The following is an 11,387-nucleotide window of genomic DNA, read 5'->3' as shown; positions in this document are numbered from 1 at the left end:
TACACATACACATATATATTATATATCTCTCTCTTTCTTCATGCAGCTGCGGCCCTTTATCGGCCACCACCGAGACGCTTCGATCGATAGCGCGCGAATATGCAATACGCAAAAAGCAACGCGCTCTCGAGCCTCGTATAAGCTCGGGCAGCGGCATAAAATTGTACGCGTCGCCGTGATGTCCGCAGGACGACGAGGTGAGAATAATATGCGCTCGCGAATTGCGCGCGAGGGTGCGCGAGCCGGAAGGGGACCGAGCTTGCCACAGCAGTGACCTGCGAGCTTGCAAGCGGTACGTACGTTCGCGAGCTTAACGTACGTTCCATGTGTCGTGAAAGAGCCCGTGTCAACGGCGACGATCTCGCGGTTGCAGTTTTTCGGACGAACGACGGCTTCTCGTGAGATAATCGGTTAGTTCCTGCCAGACTGGATCTTCTGGATAGCCTTATCTCCTGGCCGTCGTCTCTCCAATCGTCGCGTCCTACGCGTCTTCGCAGGGCGCGCGAAAGAGCACGAGTTCGAAGAGGACTTGGAGTTTGAAGACGATCGCCTGCCATTGAGTGAACGTTATTATTCTTTTTTCGGGACGTGCGAGGGGATACATCGTACGTTGGGAGATTCGTAACATCCGCAGATATCGTGGAATTTACGTAGACGCTGAACCGGTAAGCTTCTCCTGAGTTCATTAACGCCTCGTGACCTTTCGATTTCGGATAGAATAGAGCGAACGTAAAAAGCTCCGATATCCTCTTTATCTTCCCTCCGTTTACCGTTCGTATATTACTCGGTAATCTATTCAATCAGGGCAGCTATCGAATTTTTAGTAAAGGTTAAAACCGATACGATAGATATTTAAGTTTTTAAGTCGCTATAGATGTATATAGGAATCTGTATGTATAACAATAGTAACGCTGCAATCGGCGTAAAATAGACTTTTCCGTATCTGTAACGTTAAAAATTGAACTCGTCGAAAATGTACTTTCTTTTTAGTTTCGCGCGGTAATGTTATTACCTACACAAAGTCTCTCTCGCACAATATGACGGATGATATGTTGACTTTTCTCTACAATTTGTTTCAATATGAAGCAAAGTAGTAGGTACTACAATTTGTCCGTTATTTAAGATATCGTTATTTAATATATCATAAAGACAGCTCTGAAGTGAACGAGTAGAAAGATATATAAGTATGACGATGCTTTTAGGTTTCTCGTAAAAAAAGAAATCATAAATGTCACGTTGCATGCACGATAATAATTTCTTAACGACTTCGAGTCTTAAGATATTAGATAATATATTAAAACGAATTTAAAGTGTTAAAATAACCATCAATAATATTCACGGGGCAAAAGAATTAAGGGGGAAGGTTAATTGGCGAAAAAATCCGCAAGCATAGCGTGACTTTTCTGGGGCGCTGTAAACGAAAAACGCGGATTCGCGTGCTCAAGTTGGATTTAATGTTACAGAAGAGTAAATTAGAGAATACGTTGAATTACCTCGAGTATTCGCGTCACGAAAAGTCAAGTCGTTGCTCGCATCTTGTACACTGGCCGTGATGAAACACTCCGTATATATATGTTTAATTAGAATTAAGAGCTCTGCGACAGCTGTTCCAGCAAATTGAAACAACAGATTAAAATTTTGCGCTATTAATTCCGCGGTCGTTATTTTCACGATGATCGATGTGAATGTAATGAGGCAATATAATCCTATTTTGCCAGGTTAAAATTTTAGGAGGATTCGTGATTAAAATGTGAATGTTGCTGTCGAAAACAATGCGTAAACTAAAGTAATTATTCACGTGAAATAGTATACAAATTTATTTATAGAAGCACGTTTTATCGGATACAAAAATTGTTTTATAATTTTGTTGTTTTGCTTGCTAAATTTTACTTTATTCCGCTTACGTTTATGCGTGCAAATAAATATATTTTCTTGACGGGAACACTATAAATTAACATTGTCGAGTAAAATACGCGAACCAAAATGCTAAAGAGGGATACTTAGGCATGTTAAAGTCTTTACTACCGAATAATCTCGAAATAGCGTCCCACAGCTAAAATGAAGACAAATATATAGTTGCACACACGATGGCGATGGGATTATAACGCTAATTAGCATTGCTCTTAATACTGTGGTTTTATTATCATGTTATATGTTTGTTGCGAAGTTATAACTGTATCTAGTATGAAACTTTTCTAATTTTTTGATAACAAATCTTGGTACTTACTCATTGTACGGGCGTTCCAATTTTTTTCTACTTGAAAACACAGCCGATCATTAACTTATTTACACTATTTGTTGAAGTAATGTTGAGGTAATTAAATTTACTGTTTTATATATATATATATATATATTTCATGAATGAATAAATCTCTACTGTTATATAAATACAAATATTTGTTTTAGAAGTGGCGCCCATATAATGAATAAGTACCCAAATCTTGTAATATCACCAACATGTGATTTGTTATTTGGAAGAATAATTCGACAGCGGGTAATAATCGGCGATCCCACGTACGTACTGTTTTCTATTAGTTCTCAGTTTGAGTGACGCAACTGGCAACTCTTGATTTTTGTAAAGCCGTTTTTATACAATAGCACGTTTCGTGACTTGACGTCTGAACGATTTAACACTCATCTCGTTGCGCATTAACAACGTTTCTCGTCGTTCAGCTTCCCATCGTCCCGTCTAACCGCTGCGGAGCCATGAGGCTTGAAGTGTCTGCATAATTCATGGTCGATCTCATGGCAGTAACCTCTCGTCCATCATCTTCGGCTCGTCGGCCGTTTTCATGTTCATCGCGGCACACTTGCGAGGCGTCCTCGAGATAACGTCGTTGAAGGCAATCGTTCTTCCGTTTTTCTCAGCTTTTCCTTCACAAGATCAACGAAATCGATGTCGAATGCCGCGCGAGTCTCAATATTACTGAAGCAGTAACTTCAAAACGAAGTTTAGAAATTGACAAATGTGTATAACGATATTTAAAATAATTTTAAGTAATTAGAATGAAAAAAGTAATACGCTTTTTGAGCGTAAAAATCTCTCGTTTTGAAATTAAATTGATCCCAGGTGCCACAGCTTTTAAATTTAAGGAATGTTAATTGAATTCGTTTCTGAGGATTTGGAACTTGACATTTTCTTGTTTACAATTTTTTTTTAAATTTAATTTTGTTTGGTTTTTATAAATAACTTTTATATCTATAATAAGAGCAGTAACAAAACATGTTCTGTCTTGTATCTCTCTTACGTATAATTTGACATTTACATAATTTGACATTATACATAGTTCAATTGTCAGTTATAAAAACAATGAAGGTCTGGTAATTTAATTATTTCATAAAGTTTACTGAAAATTACTGTGAACTATAATACTTCTCGAGTACAATGCTGGTGGGAGAGAATTATTAACATAAAAAATATCGTATAACATAATCGGTTGAAACATACATTTAATAATATCCTTACGCATTAATTTACACATGTTAGATTTTTTTATTTCAATTTAAATTCTCAGTAGATCGCGAACTTAGAAATTCTAAAGCTATTCTACTTATACGAGTATGATACCCGTATGATACGAGCTGAAGCAGTAAATGCATATCGGTTTTTCAAACTTTTTAAGTATATGGAGAAGCTGCGTTGAAGTCCAGACATGTACGCTGAAAGTAGCATAAAGTCGTATAATAATAAATTCATAGCTTATCTTTTATCTACGTTCTTTTACGCTTTACGATTACGTGGATTGATTAATATTAATTGAGCCTCACATTTGCTTTCTTTCGTCAGACTATATCAAGCATTATTCAGCTTAAAGAATAATTGTTAAAATACTTTTCTATATTTTGTTATATTCACTGTTTTTTTTTAAACATGAGTAAATGGTTAAAAAGCGACATTAATTTTGAAGCAATAAAATATTCTGTTATAATATTTTCAATAAATATGATCACACACGCATACATACAACATTTTTTGGAGTTTTGTGTAAATTAAAAGAACCCTAAAAATATTTTTACTACAATATTTTGAAAATACAAACGAGTTTTTGGTGGTGTTCTCGATAGTTTCAGAAGTATATTTCATAGTCACGCTTTTTTCGAATATCAATTAAAATAAAATTTAATTGAATAAAAAGTGATTTGTTTTTTATAACATATAAATTTCTGCTTTTAACTATCTAAAAATTATTTAAAACTTTTAAAATTATTGATCGATGTTTTGTTGTTGCTGACAATTCGCGAATCCCTTTTTCGCAAGACATGTTCCGTGAGATCGAATTGGCGATAAATTCGTGCTGATATCGACTCCACCGGATAAGTACTCATAGAGCTCGTATGCATAAATACATCTTTGTAACATATAGGAGTAAATAGTACAAACGACGAAATCTTCGTACAGATCAGGTACCACGGGGACGAAACGTCTATCCTTGTTCAACTGACCCGCCGCGCTGGATCGAAAGCAATTTGAATAATTCGTTTCGTGGCTGGCTCACCGGTAACTTCTTAAAAAGACTTTCGATAGCCCCGTAAATCGCTCCACAACGGTCGTTACGGTAAAGTACCCGATCGGTACGGAATTCCCCTTTGTGCCTGCTTAAACGATTTTTATTACATAGGGACGGCTTTGTCGCACAAGAGACTTTAGAACTACGTGAACTATTAAGGCATTTTCTACACATAGTTTCGTTACGTGCTCGCTATCCCGCTAATACAAGTTTGCTATTTTCTATAATCTATATAATGTAGAAAACGAGATAAATAAGTAAAATACATATATAAAATATATTAAATAACACGTGATGATTTTTATAAAACATTTTACCTAAGTCACACAGTTTTGATGATATGAGTGTATTAAACTTTCCATGATAATGAATACGATTTATATTCGATTCACGCGCATGTATATGTGTATGTGTATGTGTAAAATATATTTTTCTATGCTTTAAGACTATAATTCTTCGTTACTTTCTCAATATCTGCAAACTATTAGCAATACTGTTTATAGAAATATCTTTCATTTTTTTCTGACGTATTTTCTCGTTTTATAATTAAAAACTCGTGCGTTTGCGTAAATATACTTGGTAGTGTTTCGCGCTGCGCCTGTACTACCGTGTCTCTTGATTTTAAAATTAAAAATTAATTTTAGATTTATTAACAACAGTGTGCATAAAAGCAATTTCTTAGTACACCATTTTTGCATAGATACGTACGTTATATTAGGAATTTTTAAACTGTTTGCAAATAGTGACCTCTTATAAATGATCTCTTTACGTCAACTTTATTAACATTTTTGTGACATGCTTTCTTTTTCATGCTCTTTTTATTTGCGAATTATAAAACTTCGTTAATCGACGATTGGCATCATCCATACAAACAAAATTAAGTATAACTGTAAATCTCTTCTTATTCTTTTGTAAAATAACAGTTTTCTAAGTTGGACGTGTTACAAATTGAATGTCTTGAAGACTTCCGTTTTCGTGCTTCACTATTCGATACCGATGTAATCGCGTGATACAAAAATTGCGAGCCACGATATTCGATGACCGCATCGCTGGACTAATAACGGAATGAAGGTAAAATCTCTCGCGCAACCTTGGCTCGCCAATTCGACTTCTATCGTATCTAGATGGATCTTGGCTCGTATCGAACTATATGGCAGTTACCCTTGACATTCTAGCGCTAGTCGTTTCTAACTGGATCGCCATCATTGGACGTGATTGGATGTATCATAAGTCAACGATTTTGAATAATTCATGCATCTTATCGAATGCGACAAGAATAAGAGTTACAAAGCGTATGATGTCGATCATGCGACACGCAATTTTAAACAGTACCATTTTGTTTTTGAATAATAAGTAGGCAGATTAAAGTACTTTTTATTTGTTTGTAGTATTTTACAATTTTGTGCATAAAATAATAGTTACAGACGTCACAATAATATTCTAGTCTAGAAAATTTACAAAATAGATTTATCTTTAACATCGTATCTTTGATATCTGATTTTAACATCATGATATATCTAATATTACACATTATGAGTAATACAAACAATAATTGAAATAAATTCAAGAAATTTACATATAATTTATAATTTGCAACATTTGTTTAAATCATAACTTTAGAATAGAGGATAAGAAAGGAGGTCGAGCAAGCTACGTGGATTTTTCAAAAGTGTTGGCTACCACTTGTTAATTTAATTAATTTACGATCATATTTTTACGCACTCGATACATAGCAACGTCAAACGAAACAATTTTTATCCTCGTTTTTCGAGGCGAGCCATTTCAAAGGATCGATATACCGGAGCATCTAGCACGACAGCAGGATTTAGTGCGGCCTTGAGCTATTGATCCTAGCCACATTGTACATGGATCTTTTCTTACGATTTACTTGGGGGCATTACACGTGCGAACGGCCCCGGCCGGTCCGTATTGAGAACTCGCTTTAATCACATTCAGTGCAATCATGCAATGGTATCAACGCATTACGACACGTAGCTATTGTATCATGATCGGATAATGACGATCGATTAATCATAATAACGCTCATTTCACGCGACGTCCGTTATTCAAACAAGATTATTCCCCTCGCAAGTCTGTATATACTCGAAGTGACGTGCGTTTTCACGCACGTCATGTATCTCGAGACGTAATACGGAGATCAGTAGTTCTCAAATCAATTGGTTGTCTACAATCTAGGCTTCCATCTCGACAGAGTTTCGATACTTTGCTTTATCTCGTAGCCTCTGACAAACGTTGCTAGATGAAAAGGTTACAAAGGTCTTACAAATAAGATGGATGAGTTTTATTATTATCAAAGACGTCACGACTGTTCTAATATTATTGGACTTTAATGTGTAGACAGACAAGTATATGGATATAAATTTCCGTTGTTGATGATTTATTTACGATTCGTAGTAATCTAATAAAAGAAGGTAAATATAGCGTGGTTCTGCGAGGAAAAAAATTAGTATCTAACGTTATATATCGAATCAAGAAAGGGGAGAAAGGAGATGAAAACCAGAAGAAAATTACATCTGTCATCGGAACAATAATTTGTCATACACAAGACTATATTGTTTATGATATAGTGTATATGGTTTGAAATACAAACCGAATAAAACTTCCGCCGAAGATTCATGGGAAAGAATGATTAATGGCCGTAAAAGATCGGGACATAGCAAATAAAATATCTGCCGGAGTCCTTCCCCGGAGACGGTAAATCCCACTACGCGGCCTCTCAAGAATCCACCTGACGGCGAAGTCCTAAAGCGAAATATATAAGACCTGATGGTTAAAGGCGACGTAACGATCGGCGCATGACTCGGTCGTAAACAATAAAACGCGGAAAATTCTCTTCGCCAAAGTCTCCTCCGACGACGTGCAATGATCGTCGATTATTTCCTCCGGTCGTCGCGAAGCCGAGCTTCACGATCCTACGACACGTAGTTACATTTGAAAAGTCCGGATAAACCAGATGGAGAAGAGGCTGCATTCGAGCGGTAGCGAGATTTAATACGAGAGTCTGGGCGCTCCCGATCGAGCTGAAATAATTTGCTGAGTCGGATGAGTTTGAGAAGATGAGCTCGGCGACGAATGTCTTCGTCGATGAAGGACAATGGTGGTGTGTGCAACTGGATCAGACTTCCAGATGGCTCGTAATCGCGTCGCGACAATTGCGAGAACGATCGCGAAAGGGAACTTCGAGCGTCTTTCGTCACATTTTCATTCCGCGAAACTGCATCGAGCAACCTATTGCCGTACGTGCTCGCGATTACGAGTCTCGTTATAATAGTTCGACTGATTTAACCTTGTTCTCTTCGAGATCGTACGCGAGAGACAACACGCGAATATTGTATATATAAATGTCATATACGACGCGGTTCCCATCTCTCGCGTTCCAGATCACCGTCTTCGGTGTTTTCGATGTCACGGCACGTATCGACGTTAGCAACGCGAATTGAATGCTAAATATACTTGCCGCGGTGTATCTGTTACGCAATACCGCTGGAATTAATGGACGTGCGATGACTTCAATTACGGTACTTGTCCGACTTGATTGATGGCACGCAATTGAGTATACACTTACTTCAGTAAAGTGTATTATAGTCACGGAATGTTGGTCTTTATAGAATGAACACGTTTAGTTTAGAAAGTTACAAATACCGCAGAGCGAGCTAATTAGGTAATCAGGATTACGATCACGCTTCCTTATACCAAGAAATATTTAATAACTAAAGTTAAAAGTTTGAAGATGAGCTTGGAAGGTTGCGGAATTTCCATATTTATTTCCTATTTTCTCGTTTGAATCTTGTAAGTTACGTTTTAACGTAAGATAATTTTATTGACGTAATTATGGCTAAAATATTCTCGAATGATTTAACAATTACGTTTAATAATTATGCAGCATTATTAAAAATCCCGACGTGTTACATTATTTTTTATGCGACAAAATAAGACTAATTAAGGTATAAACATGTAAAAAATTGCTATTAAAAGCGAACCTTTAACTTTAAATTGATCTAGCAAATTCATTCAGTTGATTTTAAGATGCTCATGTTTGAAAAAATAAGTTAATAAGCAAAAATCATCGAGCTAACAATAAGACCGAAGAAGTTTCCCAATATAAAGTTATTTGTTGTATTTTTCTTTATTTCGGAATTGCTGCGGGGAATTCCAGCCATTTTAAAAAAAGATTACGTTTCTACTATAACATGGGTTAGATTCAATATTCATGTTTGTGTTTCGATAATGGCCGCGGCTTGTATATTTTCCTTCTCGGAAAGCGCGCGCATATTTGGAAAATCTTTTCATAATGTGACGAAATAATGCGGCCGCGTTAAAATTAACCGAAGTGGAGTCACACAAAATGCGATACGGCGAAAATAAACGAGATTATAAATGCGAGCGCGACACCCACCCGGCAGCTCAATAAAATAAAATTTTATCGTCGATGTCGATCTAACAGTAAATGTTATAGCTTTTGATGCCTGCTGGCCTTTCTTGACATTTGGTAGTGACGAGTTATTTCTCGGCGTCGTAAAACGTACGGCATGCACGCGCCCTTGCAGGGAAAAATTCAATTTCTGTTCAAGTAATATAGTCTATACATTTGAATACACACGTTTTCTTTTGTTTCTCTCCCCGAAGTTTACTCCTTAGCTTCGAGCGCCCCAGTAACATTTTTTTTACGTTTTGAAGAACAGGTGATCTATACATATACTAAAATAGATTCGTTAATTCAATAATAATTGGTATTGTCTTTTACGAAAACGTTACATTTATTATATCAAATTAGAAATATGTGAAAAAACATTTAAACATTGCAGATATTTAAAATAGCATATATAGTAAATTATTCATGTTTGGTGGATATAAATGTAAGAGTATATATTATGAAGAATGAGTATAAGACATGAATATAGTCTGAGAATTAAATATAAGACTTAGTATAAATAGAATAATTAAATAATAAATTGAGGGATGATAGATTGAAGCAAATGGTAGCACAAACTGCTGTATATAGAAAGAGAAAAGTTTCATTTATGAAGATAAATAACGGAGTTAATTTTAATTAGAAGTTATAATGTGATTCTTATATTGTTGTTGGTTTCTATTTACTTTCTTTCCATGCACTAGGATTCATTTTCTTTTCGCGTTTTCTGATTTCTATAAAACTGAGCGAACTTGCAATTTAATTTAAATATTTATCTCCGTGATTCTTGCGAATTATTTAGAAAATGAAAAATCTTTTATTTAAAAGTGAAAATACATAGCCATAAATTGAATTATTTGCGTCTTTTCCGATAGTTCTTTGTTCTTTATTAATAATGTGGTGAATTTTAAAGCTTTGTCGCATTAACAATAAATTAAAGAGTAATCATTTTAATTTATTTTAATTAATTTATCAGTTAATAATTAAAAATTCATCGAGGTTACATCCGATTAATTTTTTACGCCCTACAATCATATGAACGTGCAAATTTTAATTTTATGCTTGCTAAACGAAAGTGCGCAGTTTTTTCGGAGATTACTATTGCACAAAATAAAAAGAAAGAGACAAAGAACGCTGACAAAGCTTTCGCTTTATACATCTCGAAACCTCTTGCGTTGCTGATAGAACGTACTTTCGAGAGAACAGACTTGCAGAATCTACATTGTGCGAGCATGTTTGCAACGCATTTTGATTCTTCTTTTCGACCATCCAATTATTGATCGTGCGGATACGATAGCGAACTATCGTGAGAATAGTCACTATCAGTGAGAATAGTCGCTTAGTAAAAGGAGTACTCGTTACGGGCAACTACAATACAGATCGTAATTGGAAGTAGTCGTTGGGCTCTTGTGACGCGTTACGACTCTGGACGTTCGTGCAACTTCTATTTATCCATTGAAATCGATAGGATAAAGAGTCGTAAAATTCGCGAAGAGCCAATATGAGCCAATATTCTATAGGTACTTTCGCAGACGAGGCAAGAGTAGAGAGGAGAAAAAGGGATGAAAAGAGATATTAATCTATACATTCAATAAATAATTAAGAGAGATTTGAGGTCATAGGTATACGCCTACATCAAAGGATATGTTGAAAGAAATAATACGGGAAAACTTGAGCGGGGTTCCTTTCGTCTGTAAACGAAAGCTCTAGACAAGTAAAAACACGAGTACGACATGAATTTCTAATAATAAACCCTGAGCGCAATAAAGCCTGAGTGCAATAAACCCTGGATGCAATAAATCCTCTTAAAAGGACTTTATAGATCAATTTTAATGGCACTTAACAATTTTAGATCATGTGAACCGACGTGTTCCTTTCCTCCCTCCACGGTTAGATTAATGATGTATTATATCCGGGCGCTAATTCGGTATGACAATATTATAAATTCTGAAATTTATATCTGAGTTTTCACTACATATTTTTATAGAAGTGTATTTTGTAGAAGTTTGTTTAAAATGTTTATTTGAAAATTTAATGAAATATGAAAAATGATATAATGATATACAATAGCATTGAGATAAAGTGCGTATTTTCTCTAAAATATTACACTGCAAAGCCAAGTGTGTAATTTTGACACATTTAAGTGTGTAAAATCGTGTAGTCACTTTTTATGCATTTGTACGCGTGTTATTTTTTTGAAATGTAACAACTACACACTTGGCTATATACACTGCAAAGCGAAGTGTAAATTTTTACACATTAAAAAAAAAAGAAAAAAAACGCTCACAAATGCGTAAAAAATGACTACACGATTTTACACACTTAAATATGTAAAAATTACACACTTGGCTTTGCAGTGTAGTAGTGTATTTATATATTTATTCTATTTAGCATTGTATATTTTTAAGGCCTTCACAAAATTCACACATTATAAATCTTTATCGTAG

At 35.3% G+C, this 11,387-nt stretch overlaps 1 protein-coding gene across 4 annotated transcripts in view; it reads left to right on the top strand.

Moving 5' to 3' along the window:
* LOC112465000 (neuronal calcium sensor 2) overlaps positions 1 to 11,387 on the top strand; it is a 125,122-nt gene that overhangs the window by 71,969 nt on the left and 41,766 nt on the right. For 3 of the 4 annotated variants that reach the window (XM_025032340.1, XM_025032339.1, XM_025032341.1), the window contains exon 2: positions 189 to 665. The exons of the other annotated variant lie outside the window; for it this stretch is intronic. The gene's annotated coding sequence lies outside the window, so the exon portion shown is untranslated. The remainder of the gene's footprint in view (positions 1 to 188; positions 666 to 11,387) is intronic. 4 annotated transcript variants of the gene reach the window in all.

The sequence above is a fragment of the Temnothorax curvispinosus genome, unplaced genomic scaffold (assembly GCF_003070985.1).
Source record: "Temnothorax curvispinosus isolate PA1 unplaced genomic scaffold, ASM307098v1 QBEX01014792.1, whole genome shotgun sequence".
In the NCBI taxonomy this organism is placed as follows: domain Eukaryota; kingdom Metazoa; phylum Arthropoda; class Insecta; order Hymenoptera; family Formicidae; genus Temnothorax; species Temnothorax curvispinosus.
The sequence above is the reverse complement of the archived record's forward strand: the minus strand, read 5'-3'. Positions and strand labels throughout refer to the sequence as shown.